Source organism: Amblyomma americanum, chromosome 10 (assembly GCF_052857255.1).
Source record: "Amblyomma americanum isolate KBUSLIRL-KWMA chromosome 10, ASM5285725v1, whole genome shotgun sequence".
Classification (NCBI taxonomy): Eukaryota; Metazoa; Arthropoda; class Arachnida; order Ixodida; family Ixodidae; genus Amblyomma; species Amblyomma americanum.
In genome coordinates, this window is record NC_135506.1 from 131421620 (window position 1) to 131435483 (window position 13864).

General features: G+C 51.5%; 1 protein-coding gene across 2 annotated transcripts in view; it reads left to right on the forward strand.

The window, feature by feature from the left end:
- Positions 1 to 13864, forward strand: part of LOC144106728 (uncharacterized) — a 467224-nt gene that overhangs the window by 311779 nt on the left and 141581 nt on the right. The gene's annotated exons all lie outside the window — the stretch shown is intronic.

A 13864-nucleotide genomic window follows, 5' to 3' on the forward strand; every position in this document is an offset into this window, starting at 1 on the left:
ATCTGCACGCTTCAGTGATAGTGACCGAGTTGGTGCCGGTTAACAGGCTCATGCCCACCCTTCTTTATAAACCCACTTACCAGTACTGCTAGTCTATTTGCGGCCACCCGTCCTGCCTTTCTCGATACGGCTGCCCGGTAGCTCACACTACGGCTACAAATGAACACAACTAATTAAAATTGAGCGCCCTCGTTTGGCGTGTCTTGTAGCCCACAATGTCGCTTTGGCAAGTATAAAAACTCATCACCGAATCAGCAGCGTACGCAGACGGATATTTTAGTAAAGCATTGTGCGGAATGTTGTCATAGGCATCGTTCTTAAATTCCGCTTGTGTTAAAGATATTTTATAATTGTAACTCAAAATAAATAGTAATAACGCAATTCTTCAGTACTTCAAGCTCAGTGCTATATTGCCACAAAGTGGTGACTGCACTCGGAAGATCAGAAAGGCTGCGAAAATGGTGTCTAAGCAGAGCTCTTTATTTCGGCTGACTTGCGCCCACAATGAACGGAATCCCTCGGCGGCGGCGTAGCAGCAACCACACTCGGCGGTCGTCGAACAGAATGCCCGCTGCTGTCGGCCATGCTCAATTTAATGCTGATAGCGAACTTTCCAGATAAACAGTGCAAAGTTACTCGAACATTCCGGAACAACGCAGAATCACCTCTACCTGGCTGCGATCAATCGATATAAATCTAGTAGCGTCTTGCGTCGCAAACAAAGCGATAAAGCGGCGCGGCGGCAGATTTGAAGGAGGAACAAACGGTGCAAATATTCGCGGCATTACTCCTCTCTCAAAGAAGCATCGACCCGATGCATTAAAGCAAATTATGCGGCTAACAACAGATAAAACGGATCCTGCAAAAATAAACGCATAGTGTAGAAATGCAGCGTCCTTTAGCGCGCATAATAGGGCTTCAGACGGACGACATGAACAACTTCTGGTCGTACGCGGCGTCGCTGGGATGCAGTCATTGCGTCAGGGATGACTTCATAATCCAGTTCACCCAGCCGACGAAGAACCTTGTACGGGCCGAAATAGCGGCTCAAAAGCTTTTCACTCAATTCACGGTGGCGAATGGGCGTCCAAACCAAAACTTAATTTCCGGGCTTGTATTCCGCGTTACATCTTTCTAGGTTATAGCGTCTGGCGTCGGTGTGCTGCTGGTCTCTGATCCGTAATCGGGCAGGCCTCCGAAGTTCTCCTGCGCGTTGAAGGTAGTTGGCAACGTCGACGTTCTCTTCTTCGATGACGTTGGGCAGCATGGCGTCTAGCGCGGTCGTGGCCTCCCTGACATGGACGAGCCTACAAGGCGTCATCTGGGTGGTCTCCTGCATTGCGGATTTTGTAGGCGAAGACGACGTAAGACAGGATGGCGTTCCACGTCTTGTGTTCGGCATCGACACACATCGCGAGTATGTCGGCGATGGTTTTGTTCAGGCGCTCGGTCAGCCCGTTGGTCTGCAGATGGCATGCAGTTGTCCTCCGGTGGCTGGCTTTCCTGTAACGCAGGATGGCTTGCGTTAGATCCGCCGTTAATGCCATTCCGCTGTCCGTTATGAGCATTTCGGTGGCGCCGTGTCACAGAAGAACGCACTCCACCAAATATTTTGCGACTTCTGCTGCTGTTCTGTTCGGTAGGGCTTTTGCTTCGGCGTAGCGGGTCAGGTAGTCGGTCGCTATGAGGATCCACTTATTTCTAGACGTTGACTTTGGGAAAGGACCAAGCAAGTCCATGCCGATCTGCTGAAAAAGCTTTGAGGTAGTTCAATGGGGTTCAGAAATCCTGCTGGTCGGCGACTTCTGCTGCTGTTCCGTTCGGTAGGGCTTTTGCTTCGGCGTAGCGGGTCAGGTAGTCAGTCGCTTTGATGATCCACTTATTTCTAGACGTTGGCTTTGGAAAAGGACCAAGCAAGTTCATGCCGATCTGCTGAAAAAGCCTTGAGGGTGTTCAATGGGGTTCACAAATCCTGCTGGTCGTGTGGGAGGAGTCTTTCGTCGCTGACAATCTCGGCAGGTTTTCACATACTGTGTGAAATCGGCAGACAGTCGGGGCCAGCAAAACCTATCTTTAATGCGGCGGAGGCTGCGAGTAAACCCGAGATGTCCAGCTGTCGGTTCTTCGTGTGAAGCCTGTAGAACTTCTTCCCGGAGACAAGCACGTACAACAAGGAGGTAGGCTGTATTGTAGGCTGCGAAGTTCTTCTTCATGAGGACATCTTTCTGTACACGGAAGAAAGAAAATAATCTTTAGGATGAGTCGGGGAGTAAAGAAACTTTGCCTTCCAAGTACTCGATGAGGCGTTTTAGGTCGGGGTCCGAGCGTTGCTGCTAGGCAATAGAGCTGGGCCTGATGGGTCCCAGAAAGGCGTCCTCATCACCGTCCGGAGGCGGCGCATCTTCAGGGGCTCGTGAGAGGCAATCGGCGTCAGAGTTTTTGCGTCCCAACTTGTAAACGACGGCGACGTCAAACTCCTGGAGGTGCAAACTCCATCGAGCGAGGCGGCCGGAAGGGTCCTTCAAATTGGCAAGCCAACACAGCCCATGGTGATCGCTGAGTACCTTTAACGGTCGTCCGTACAGGTAGGGGCGGAATTTCGACGTAGCCCAGATGATGACAAGGCACTCCTTCTCAGTCGTCGAATAGTTATCATCGACCTTGGAAAGGGAACGGCTAGCGCATGCGATGAATTTCTGTAGCCTGTCGCTTCTTTGAACGAGGACGGCGCCTAGGCCCACGCTGCTTGCGTCGGTATGAACTTCAGTATTGGCCGTTTCGTCGAAATTCGCGAGGATCGATGGGGACTTTAAACGACGCTGAAGTCCTTTCAAGGCTTCTGCTTGCGGCGCTTCGCATTCAAACGGTACGTCTGCCTTCGTCAGTTTTGTCAGGGGCCCGGCGATGCGCGAAAAGTTTTTCACAAGTCGTCGGTAATATGCGCACAGTTCGAGGAATCTGCGCACTGCTTTCTTATCAGCCAGCAGTAGAAACTGTTCAATAGTAGCTGTTTTCTGCGGGTCTGGGCGTACTCCTTTCTTGCTAAAGATGTGGCCTAGAAACAGCAGCTCTTCATAGGAAAAGTGACACTTCTCTGCTTTCAAGGTTAGGCGAGACGACTTGATGGAGTCTAGTGCTGTTCGAAGTCTTTTGAGGTGGTCTTCAGAGTTTGAGGCGAAGACAACGACGTCATCCAAATATACCAGTCAAATTTGCCACTTCAGGCCCGCCAGCACTGTATCCATTACTCGCTGAAACCTCGCTGGTGCGCAACAGAGAACAAACGTCATCACCTTGAACTCGAAGAGCCCATCCTGAGTGATGAATGCTGTCTTCTCGCGATCTCATTCGTCGACCTCAATTTGCCAGTAGCCGCTCTTAAGGTCCATCGATGAGAAATACTTGGCGCTGCAGAGGCGGTCCAGTGTGTCGTCGATGCGGTGGAGGCGGTTGACGTCCTTATTTGTTATGTTGTTCAATCGGCGGTAATCAACGCAGAATCGAAGTGCGCCGTCTCTCTCACTAGAAAAACTGGTGCCGCCCATGGGCTGTTTGAAGGCTGGAAGACGTCGTCGCGTAGCATTTCTTCCACTTGATCCCGGAAGGCTTGTTGTTCTCGCGGCGACAGACGGTAGGGGCTTTTCAAGGCGGAAACTTGGGATAGTTGAAAAGTGTTTGAAATTATTTTGCTAGCGCTTAGTGAACACACGAGATAAAGAACACGAATAAACAGGACAGACGCTAGTCCTGTGTATATGTCGGGGCTTTGTCGGAGAGGTTGGGCGTGCAGATCGGCTATAATGCGATGCTTGGCAATCGGCATTTGTCGCACCTTTGTCGATGACGAAAAACACTCACTGTAGCTTCGAAGCAGATTGCGGATCTGGTGTAATCTGTTCCGGGGCAATGCTGGGTTGATGTCGAATGTGGGCGAGTTCTCTTGGTCAGGCGAATCTTCTGCGGAGGGGTTGGAGAGGGCGAAGGAGTCTCGTACGTCGGATATTTCGTCGAAGAAAGCAATCGTCCTTCCTCTGTTAATGTGCCGGTATTCCTTGCTGAAGTTAGTCAGCAGTACTTCGGCCTGGCCATTGCGGAAATGTGCGATGCCTTTTGCGATGCTGATTCCTCGGTCTAGAAGCAAGTGCATGTTCCCATCGATGATTGCTTCAGCGTGTCTTTCGTGGCGCCTACGGTCACGATAACGCTTGAACGGGGTGGGACGCTCACTTCTTCCTCCAGGACACTCAGGGCAACGTGATTTTCCGGAGTTTTCATCGAAGAGGTGGCCTTGTCCGTCGAAAGCATGATCAGCTTGGATCGCAGGTCGATGATCGCCCGGTGTTCATCAAGAAAATCTATGCCCAAGATCTTACACTTTGTACGCTTTTGTGTAAGATCTTGGGCATACAATACACTTTTGTGTAACATCTTGGGCAAGTGTACAACAGCTTTATCTTACCGGTACTCATTACGGGGCACAAACGTGGAGACTAACGAAAAGAGTTGAGCTTAAAGTAAGGACAACGCAGCGAACCAAGGAAACAAAAATGATAGGTGTAACATTACGAGACCGGAAGCGGGCAGTGTGGGTGAGGGAACAAACGATGGTTAATGGCATCCTAGTCGAAATCAAGAGAAAGAAATTGGCTTGGGCAGGGCATATAATGCGAAGGCAACATAACCGCTGGTCCTTAAGGGTAACGGAGTGAATTCCAAGAGAAAGTAAGCGTAGAAGGGGGTGGCAGAAGGTTAGGTGGGCGGATGAGATTAAGAAGTTTGCAGGCAAAGGGTGGACGCAGCTGGCAAACGACAGGGTTAATTGGAAAGACATGGGAGAGGCCTTTCCCCTGCAGTGGATGTAGTAAGACTGATGATGATGCCCAAGGTTACTTCGCGGGAGCATTGCGGTAGCAAAACAAAGGACGCACGATAGGCACGTCCTTTGACTGTCACTCACGCTGTGCATCGCCCTGATGGCGTAAGGCGGCCCCTGCGTTGCGACTTTGTGGGTCTTCCCAAGCCGTCATGACTTTCCTCAGCTGCGCAAAGAATGTTCCATTCATCGCCGAGTAATCGGCTCCTGCGTAGACAAGAGCAGTAGCTTTTGGGCCGTCCATAGTCACTTCTAAGTCGGATGTCCTGGCTCTTGCATTGCAATTCAGCCTCGGCGTCGGGTCGCGGCTTCGTCGCGTATGCGAATCGCGGGTGGGGTGTGTCGTCAAAGCTTTTCTGTGTGGCGGCGTCGTTTTGAATGCAGGTCACGTCGTGGTCGGGGTTGCCATTTTGTGCGGCGTCGGTGCAGCGAGTGTAGTGTCTTCATGCGGCGTAGCGGGAGCAGCGTCTTCATGGGGCGTGGTCGGTGGAGGATCTTCGGCGTTTCGCTCGTGAGCAACCTCACTTTCAGAAGTTGCTGTCTTTAGTTTCCCCTACGGAGGCTCGGAGACCTTCCTCGTACCGCGGCTGCGTAGCTGCGGCGTGTCGACACAAACCGAGAGGTTGTCGGTGATGGTGAGCGCGAAAGGTGGTTCGGCGTGTGCTGCTCTCTGCGCAGGTACTGTTGATTCCCTCCGTACGTTGGCCGAAGAGTGGTCGTGCGGCGCCAACGACAAATCCTCGAAGACCGATACGTCGGTACGGGCAGTGACGAACAGTATGCCCGGCCTCACCGCAATGAGAGAACAACGGTCGGTTGTGGGATGTCCTCCAGGCGTCGCATTTCCTGGGGCTTGAGCGTCGGTCATAGGCTGAGCGGGCGGGGGCTGAGAGGCGGCGTTGGGGAACAAGTGGCTTATGTCGGAGAGGACGTAGGTGTTGTCGTTGGGGCTGAGGTGTCCTTACTGCCGGGACGTAGGTCATGGTCTTGGGTTTTGTAGCCGTCGGGGGGCGAAGTGCCTGTTGCACTTCTTCCCGTACCACGTCCATGGGAGTCGCTGCTTGGGGCTGTGAGGAGGATGGCAGTAATTTGCGTAGCTCCTCGCGAACGATTTCGCGGATCACTTTCCGCAAGTTGTCGCTGGCGGTGGTCGTCGCGTCCGGACACATTGCACAGACACAGGAAGGGCGGTTGTACTGCCGCGCCAGGACGTCGAAGGTCTTTTCGATCGTGCAGGCTTCTTGCAAGAATTCGTCGACTGTTTTGGTGGCTCGCGGACGAGGCCGCGAAAGAGTTGTTCCTTTACGCCGCGCATTAAAAATGAACTTTCTTTTCCACGGTCATCGCGGGGTCGGCGTGGCGAAATAGGCGCTTCATTTCTTGCACGAAACCACGGAAGGGCTCATTCGGAAGCTGAATCCTTGACTCTAGAAGTGGTTCAGCTTTTTCTTTCCTCACGACACTGGTGAATACCTTCAAGAGTTCCTTATTGAATAGCTCCCATGTCGTTAGGGAAGACTCGTGGTTTTCATTCCACGTGCGTGCTGAGCCCTCCAGTGCGAAAAAGACGTGCCGGAGTTTTTCCGCATCATCCTAATTGTTGAATCATGCCACGCGCTCGTATTGGTCCAACCATATTTCGGGGTCTTCGCCTAGGGATCCACTGAATGTTGGCGGCACCCGCGGCTGCTGCAGTATGATCGTGGTCGACATCTTTGGCGAAGTAGTGGTGCTTGTAGCGGCGTCCTGTCGCTGTCTGGTGTGGTCCGGCAGGGTCCCGAACTCAGATTTCCTCCCTGGAGACGTTGCCTGCTCGCTGAGCTGCTCGCTCGTCCTCAGGGGGGAAGTGCAGAGGGCTGGCGTCACGACTTGAAGGGAGCATCTGGAACATGGAAGGATACCCACCACCTCCACCAGATGTCACGAAGGGGTCACTGCACTCCGGAGACTAGAAAAGGTTGCGAAAATGGTGTCTAAACAAAACAATTTATTTGGGTTGACTTGCGCCCACAATGGACTGAATCATTCGCGGCGGCGTAGCAACAAGTGTGCTCGGCGGTCGTCGAACAGAATGCCAGCCGCTGTCGGCCGTGCTCAATTTAATCCTGGCAGAGAACTTTCAAGATAAAGCGTGCAAAGTTACTAGAACATTCCGGAACAGCGTAGAATCAGCTCTGCCAGACTGCGATCAATCGAGATAAATCTAGTGGCGTCTTGCGTCATAAACAAAGCGATAAAGTGGCGTGGCGGCAGATTTAAAGAAGGAACAAACACTGCAAAGATTCGCAGCAATATATTGCACGTGGAGAATTGTAGAACATCGTGATGCACCCTTCGATTCCTGCGAAAAAGATAATGGTTTATTGCGTCACTATGACAAACATTATCCCAGATTGTTTTTGCGAGTCGGGCGTAAATGGTACACAACAATAGGATTCTGAAATATTTGCAAAAAATTATCGTGTCACAGTAGTCATTCCAAGTAATTTCTGAAGTTGTCCAAATAGCAAAGAATCAGAAAAAATTGTTTCAAAGATCAGGAAACGTAAGATGTATTAGATGAGAAATTCAAAATCTGAAAAAATTTGCTTTTTGCGCCATGTTAAGCCCTAATTTTCGGAGTGAAGAGTTCGTCAACATATGGAAGTTAGTGCGTAGAACAGCGACTTAATGCATTTATTTCCAGAACGCTTTTTTAAGGGAGGAAATAATTTTTAATGCCGCGTCCCCACGTCCGATTCCGGCGTTGCCCTGTACCTGCTCTTCATTGCAGTGCACTTCGCCGCCGGCTGCAGACATACAGAGAACCAGCTCCCCACTGCTCGGATGCGATGGTGCACTGAGCTTGGACGCTGCCAGCTTCGGCAATACAGAAATATGCTCAAGGGCACGGTTACAGAAAAATGAAAATGGAGCGGCCACGTAGCAGGAGCATCAGGATATCCCGCGTAGTAACTGGAGATGCGTACTAAAGAGCGCTACATCCGGCATCTGCCCAGGGCACTTTCACCGAGCCTATGGCAGGGTCATCCACGTCCCAGGCAGGGACCGCGAAGGCTACTCTGCCATCTCCAAAGCAGGGAGCCCCATCCCATGGGTCGGCACCCAGCAGGACTTCCGCCCGCCGGGGAAGGCCTAAAACTACCACATTCGCGGCTTCGCGGTCCTCTAGCACCTCTGGTGAGGTGATGGATGTAACTCATACTCCGTGTTGGGATTCAGGTAGCGCGACTGGGCCGGAGAAGAGATAAGGACGATCGGAGGAAGAAAACTTGAAAAACTTTATACAAGGACTATTTACATTATGTAAAAGTACGAGCAACTGAGAGTGATTCTCAGTAAAGAGAGATTCTTAGGAGTCGGGAGTCTCTGATACCACTCAAGAAGGGGGCTCTCTCTGGCATCAAACCAGCAGATCCTTAAATACTCTTCGTATTCCCCAGATCCCTAGCTGGGGAATACAGTACGAAGAATGACGTCCAATCACACGATGACACTGATGTTACCACCCACGGCAGGGCGGTCCTGATGTTTCTTCGCAGCTCGGTCAAGGGAAAGGGAACAGGACCCGGTCACGTTGTCGTCCCCGCGGCTTCCAGGTGGCCGCGCACGTGCGTCCGGAGGGCACCTGCATGACACAGGAATGCAGGCTGTCTCCCCGCAGGTGTCGAAAGAGCTTGCACTGGTGGCCGGAACGCGGAAGCTCTGTCGCAGGTGCGGCACTCGGGCAATTGTTCAAATCCCGCGTGACTGAAGGGGACCACACTGATACCGCACTTCGTCGTGGTGAGGACCGGAACGAATACGCTTATGGTCGTCGCTGTCATTCCTGTTGAACGCTATAGTCACTGCTTCCGGCATTCCTGTTCGAACACGTGTCGTTCCCTCTGGCAGCCCTGCAGTCATGTCTCCCCCAGAGGGCTCACCCACCCTCGCGGTGGTCTTCAGGGAAATCCTCCCCATGCCCAACTTCGCCGAATTCCACAGCAGGAAGGAAGCGCGAGCACAACAGCACCCCCGCCGCCAGATATTGCGCCCGGAAGATGAACTGGTCGCACGTAGCTCGGCTGACTAGGTGTGGCAGGAACCAGATGCTCTTTGGGAGTCTTCTGATAACCTTCAGTGCCGAAGCTCGGCATCGCTTCCCCTCGTCATATGGCCGTTTTGTGAAATTCTCTGCAATGCTAGCCAAAAGAGATCCAAAACTCAGGGCCAAAACTGTACTTAGCAAAAAACTTCAACTAAAACTTGAAGAGATCAATTGCTTTGCCTTAATGAACACATGGTGTCTCCAGACGAGTAGTATTGACAGGGCACCTGTCCAAGGTGTGTGCTCCCGCTCGAGGCGCACTTGGATAGGGAAAAAAATTCGCTAAATGAAATCTGGTTGGTGCTTAGAGGGCACGCAGTACGGGGAATAGGTGACTTGATTTGGCCGACGTGGCGTTCAGTTTTTCCCGCCCCAATACCTAGTGTCAAGGTACGTTACACCACTCGCTCTTACTTATCCTTGGCCAAAATAAGGAAACGTACTCCTAGGTATGTTACCTGATTAAGAACAACATATCTGCGAAGAAAGTGGGAGATATGCGCTCTCCATTAGGAAGAGAATATGAAATAAACCTCCAAAACTACAAATTTGGGGGACATCCCCTTTTGTAAAATCTTTACTAGCTAAAAGGCTCGGCTTAGCCCGTCGGCATTTGTGTGGAGCTTGCCTTTCTTGTAGCGAACCTCGAAGCTGTGGTGCTGGAGTGCAGGCTCCACCCCAGTAGACTACCATTTTTGGGCGACATATTGTGCAGCCAAGTCAAAGGGCAATGGTCCGTTTCTACTGTGAAACCGGACCCGGAGACGTAGCATGCCAGTTCGTCTATCGCCCAAACGAGGCATGCGCATTCTTTTTCAGACGTGCTATACGCCCCTTCCCGCGTGCTGAGCTTGCGGCTCAAATAAAGGACAGGCCGTGTGTGCCTGCAATCGCTTTCCTGGCAAAGAATAGCCCCTAACCCGCGGTCGCTGGGATCACATTGTGTGATAAAGGGTTTCGAGAAATCTGGTGCAGCCAGTATTGGGCGCTCGCTTAGGGCCGTTTCCAGACTCTGAATTGCCTTCTCTTTCTTTTGGTCCCAAGAAAGATTGGCAGGCTCACTTTTTCTCAGCGCGTCGGTCAGGGGGCTGGCTAAATCAGAGTAGCCCTTCACGTAATGCTGATAATAACCTGCTAGGCCAACAAAAGCCCTGAGTTTCGATTTTGTGGTTGGGCGACAGTACTCCACCACGGCAGCCACTAAGTTCTGCAGGTCTGCGTTGGCCTCGTCCAACCACGTGCCCAAGATAGTTCACTTCGGCGCACCCCAGGTGGCATTTTCCCGCCCTTACCGCTAAACCAGCCTCAAGCAGTCGGCTCAACACAATACGCCGGTGTTCAATGTGCTCCTCTCAGTTTTGTGAGAAAACGGCCACGTCGTCATTGTAGAGGAGAGTGAAATCTGCAAGTCCCCGCAGAACTTGGTCCATTAACTTTGAAAAACAGTACGGAGCATTTTTCAAGCCGAAGCTCAACATTACAGGGCGAAACGTGCCCGCGGGGAACACGAATGCTGCGTACCTGCTGTCGTGCTCAGTGAGTGGCACCTGCCAGTAACCACGAGCTAAGTCCAGTGTGGATATATATTCTGATTTAGCGACTGTTTCAACCCTCTCCTCGATGTTCGGGATGGGGTAGGTCTGGTCCACTGTGATTAAATTCAGTCTCTCGTAGTCCACGCAAGGTCTCGGATCCTTGCCTGGAACCTCTACAATAATGATTTGTGACGTATAGTCACTTTCACAGGGCACTATGACATCAAGTTCGCACATACGGCGGATCTCCGTCTCAAATATTTCGTTTTGTCTTGGAGAGACACGGTACGGTTTGCTCCTGATTGGCTGTTCGCTGGACAGCTGAATGTCGTGTTCGACGAGGGTTGTTTTTCCTGGCTTGTTTGAAAACACCGCCTCAAAATCGCGGACGACGTTTTTCTTGTCTCCTCGTTGACTTTCCGACAAACGTGGCTCTCTGTCAATTGAATTCAGCAGCTCATTCGCTGCCTGCTCATCCTCATGTATAACATAAGGTATGTCTGAGATCTCTTCCTCTGGCATATTCAGCGCCATGTTAACCATGGCCTGACGCTGCACATGAGGCTTCATCAAATTACTGTGGATTATCCGATTGTGTTTGTTCTTAAATTTGACCCCATAGTTGGTGTCCGAAAGCTTGGACACCACCTTAGCTGGCCCTTCCCGTTGCACCTCAAGCTTGTTCCTTTTTGACGGACGCACGCAGCAACATCACCTGGTCATCAGGTTGAAAGGTGCGCTTGCGTGCCGATTTGTCGTAGTACACTTTAGACAGTGACTGCGCTGCTCTGAGATTTGCTTCCACGAGGTCTCTGGTTTTCGCAAGTCTTTCCAGTAGTTTCAGGACGTATTCCACTACACAGGGATCCTCTCCGTAACCCTCCCATGACTCCCTTAGCATGCGCAATGGGGTCCTCAAGTCACGGCCGTAGACTAGTTCAGCGGGGCTAATTCCTGTGCTTTCGTGGGGGACGGATCTCATTGCAAAGAGTGCTGCTGGAATGCAGCCATCCCAATCTTCCTTATGCTCAAAACACAGAGACCTAAGTATCCGCTTTAGCACTTAGTGCATACGCTCGACTGAACTTGAATGAGGGTGGTGAATGGAACTACAGTTTATTTTAATCCCTCACCGTTCAAAGAACGTTGTTGTCAAGCAGCTTGTGGACACGCTCCCGTTATCGTTTTGTATCTCTGCAGGGAACCCCACGCAAGAGAAAATTGACAAAAGGGCGTCTACAACACATGCGGAACTTAGCTCCTTCAAGGGAATGGCCTCAGGAAATTTGGTTGCCACGCATAGTGGGGTCAGAATGTAGTAACAGCCAGAGTTGGACGCTGGCAGTGGGCCGACAGTATCTATTACAAGACGCCGAAAGGGCTCGGTAATTATGCGAACTAGTGTCATGGGTGCTTTCCATTTATCCGTCGACTTGCCGACCCGCTGGCAGGTGTCGCGAGATCTAACAAGCTGTTCCACATCTTTCCAGCAGCGAGGCCAGTAATATTCGAGGCCTAATCTAGCTTTTGTTTTCTTTATGCCTAGGTGGCCCGCACATGCATTTCCGAATGTGAGCTCTAGAATCTGCCGCCGTTACTTCTCAGGCACTAGGAGTTGCTCATATGCGCGTCCCTTTGAGTCGCAGTATTTCCGGTACTGAAGGCCTGATTTCTCATGAAAGCTGATGTTCTTTCTGGCGACTCCCTCGCTCACCTTATTGCTTAGAGCTCTTAACGATGGGTCGTTTTTCTGCTCTGCAAAAAGTTCTTTCTTATCAACCTTTGTCAACTCTTCCCAACAAGTCGAAGCAGGTGTTAATGTCGAACCCTTCGCGTTGGTTCCTGTTACGCCATTCTCTACGGAATCGGCAGTTCCCTGGATTTCATGAGCTACCGCTTGTTCGGGAACACCTTCATGGTCATGCTCATGCGGTTTAGACGGATCAGTTTTTCTGCAAGGATCCCCCGGCTGGTCGGGAGAGTGGTTCGGTGCCAGTCGAGTTTCTTTGCGAGCTTTCGCGCTCGAGAGCGTGTTAGCGTCATGCAAGCCAAGCCCGAGGCGAAAGAGAGACCTTTCCCTTCCAGCAGCTGCTCGAATTTGTTCGAAAACAGGTAGGGCAAATTTGTCGGCAAGTTTGCGCTAACTGCATCTTCTGTGTCTAGCCTGCCAAAAGTCCCCTCTAGGGTCACCTTCGCTATAGGCAAGCATGCACTCTGTTCTTCGGCGACCTGCTTAATCCAGACGCATTCGCCGGTGTAGTCCGTGGAGGAAACACAGGACGGGTGAGCAACACCCATGGTAGCCGCTGAATCCCGCAGTGCCCTGAATTTCTTGCCATTTATAACCACGTCCCGCATGTATGGCTTCAGCAATTTAAGATTTGTCTCCGACTCTCGCAAGCACGCGAACGCCATCTTTTGCTCCTTGCAGTTCACTGAGATGTGACCCTCCTTGTTGCAATTTTAGCAGACAATGGGCTTTGGCGCTTCAAACGCGCGAGCTCCAGGTGCCTGCTGTTTCGGCGAATCGGCAGATTTGGGTGACTCCATCTTGTTTTCGCTACCTCCTCCTTTTGATACCGCTTCTTCTGTTTGGCGATCTCGGCGTGCTGTGGCACCCTTCGGTCGGGGATTCTCTTTAAATAGGTTTCTCCCTTTCCTAACCTGTTATCGTACCCTGCCTTGCTTTGGAGGTTTCGGCGAACGTAAAACTCGTCTGCGAGCTGTGCTGCTTTGTCTAGGTCTATATCTGTTAACCTATCTTGCAGCCATATCCTCAGATCTTCTGGAATCGCGCTATAGTACTGCTCTAGTGCGATGCACTCCAGTACCTTGTTATGACTTCCGTGCACCTCAGCGGTCTTAAGCCACTCGTTTAGTTTGACTTTAAGCCGGTACGCGAAGTCAGTATGCGACTCTCCACCTTTTTTTGCCTGCCTGAATCGCTGCCTAAAGGCTTCAGCAGAAAGCAGGTACTTTCTAAGCAGTGCGCTCTTTACCTTCCCGTAGTCATCACACTCTTCCCGTGAGAGGCGAGCCACCACTACGGCCGCCTCGCACGGAAGGAGAGGAAGTAACTTCTCAGACCAAGCGCTCTTGTCGATGTGCATCTTCCCGCATGCGCGTTCGAAATTTACCAAAAAGTGTACAATACCGCCTCCCACGCGGTATGGTGAGACGAGATCCTGCAATCTCTGCCTCCTTTGCTCCTCTATTGAAGCTACAGGGCTAAGACGCGCCATATTCCCTCCGTTCGACGCGATTTCGAGCTCCTTCATTTTTCGAGCACGTTCACAGACCTCCCTTCTCTCTTGAGCCAACCGAAGCTCTTCTTTTTCTTTCTGCACGCACAAATCCCGTCTCTCT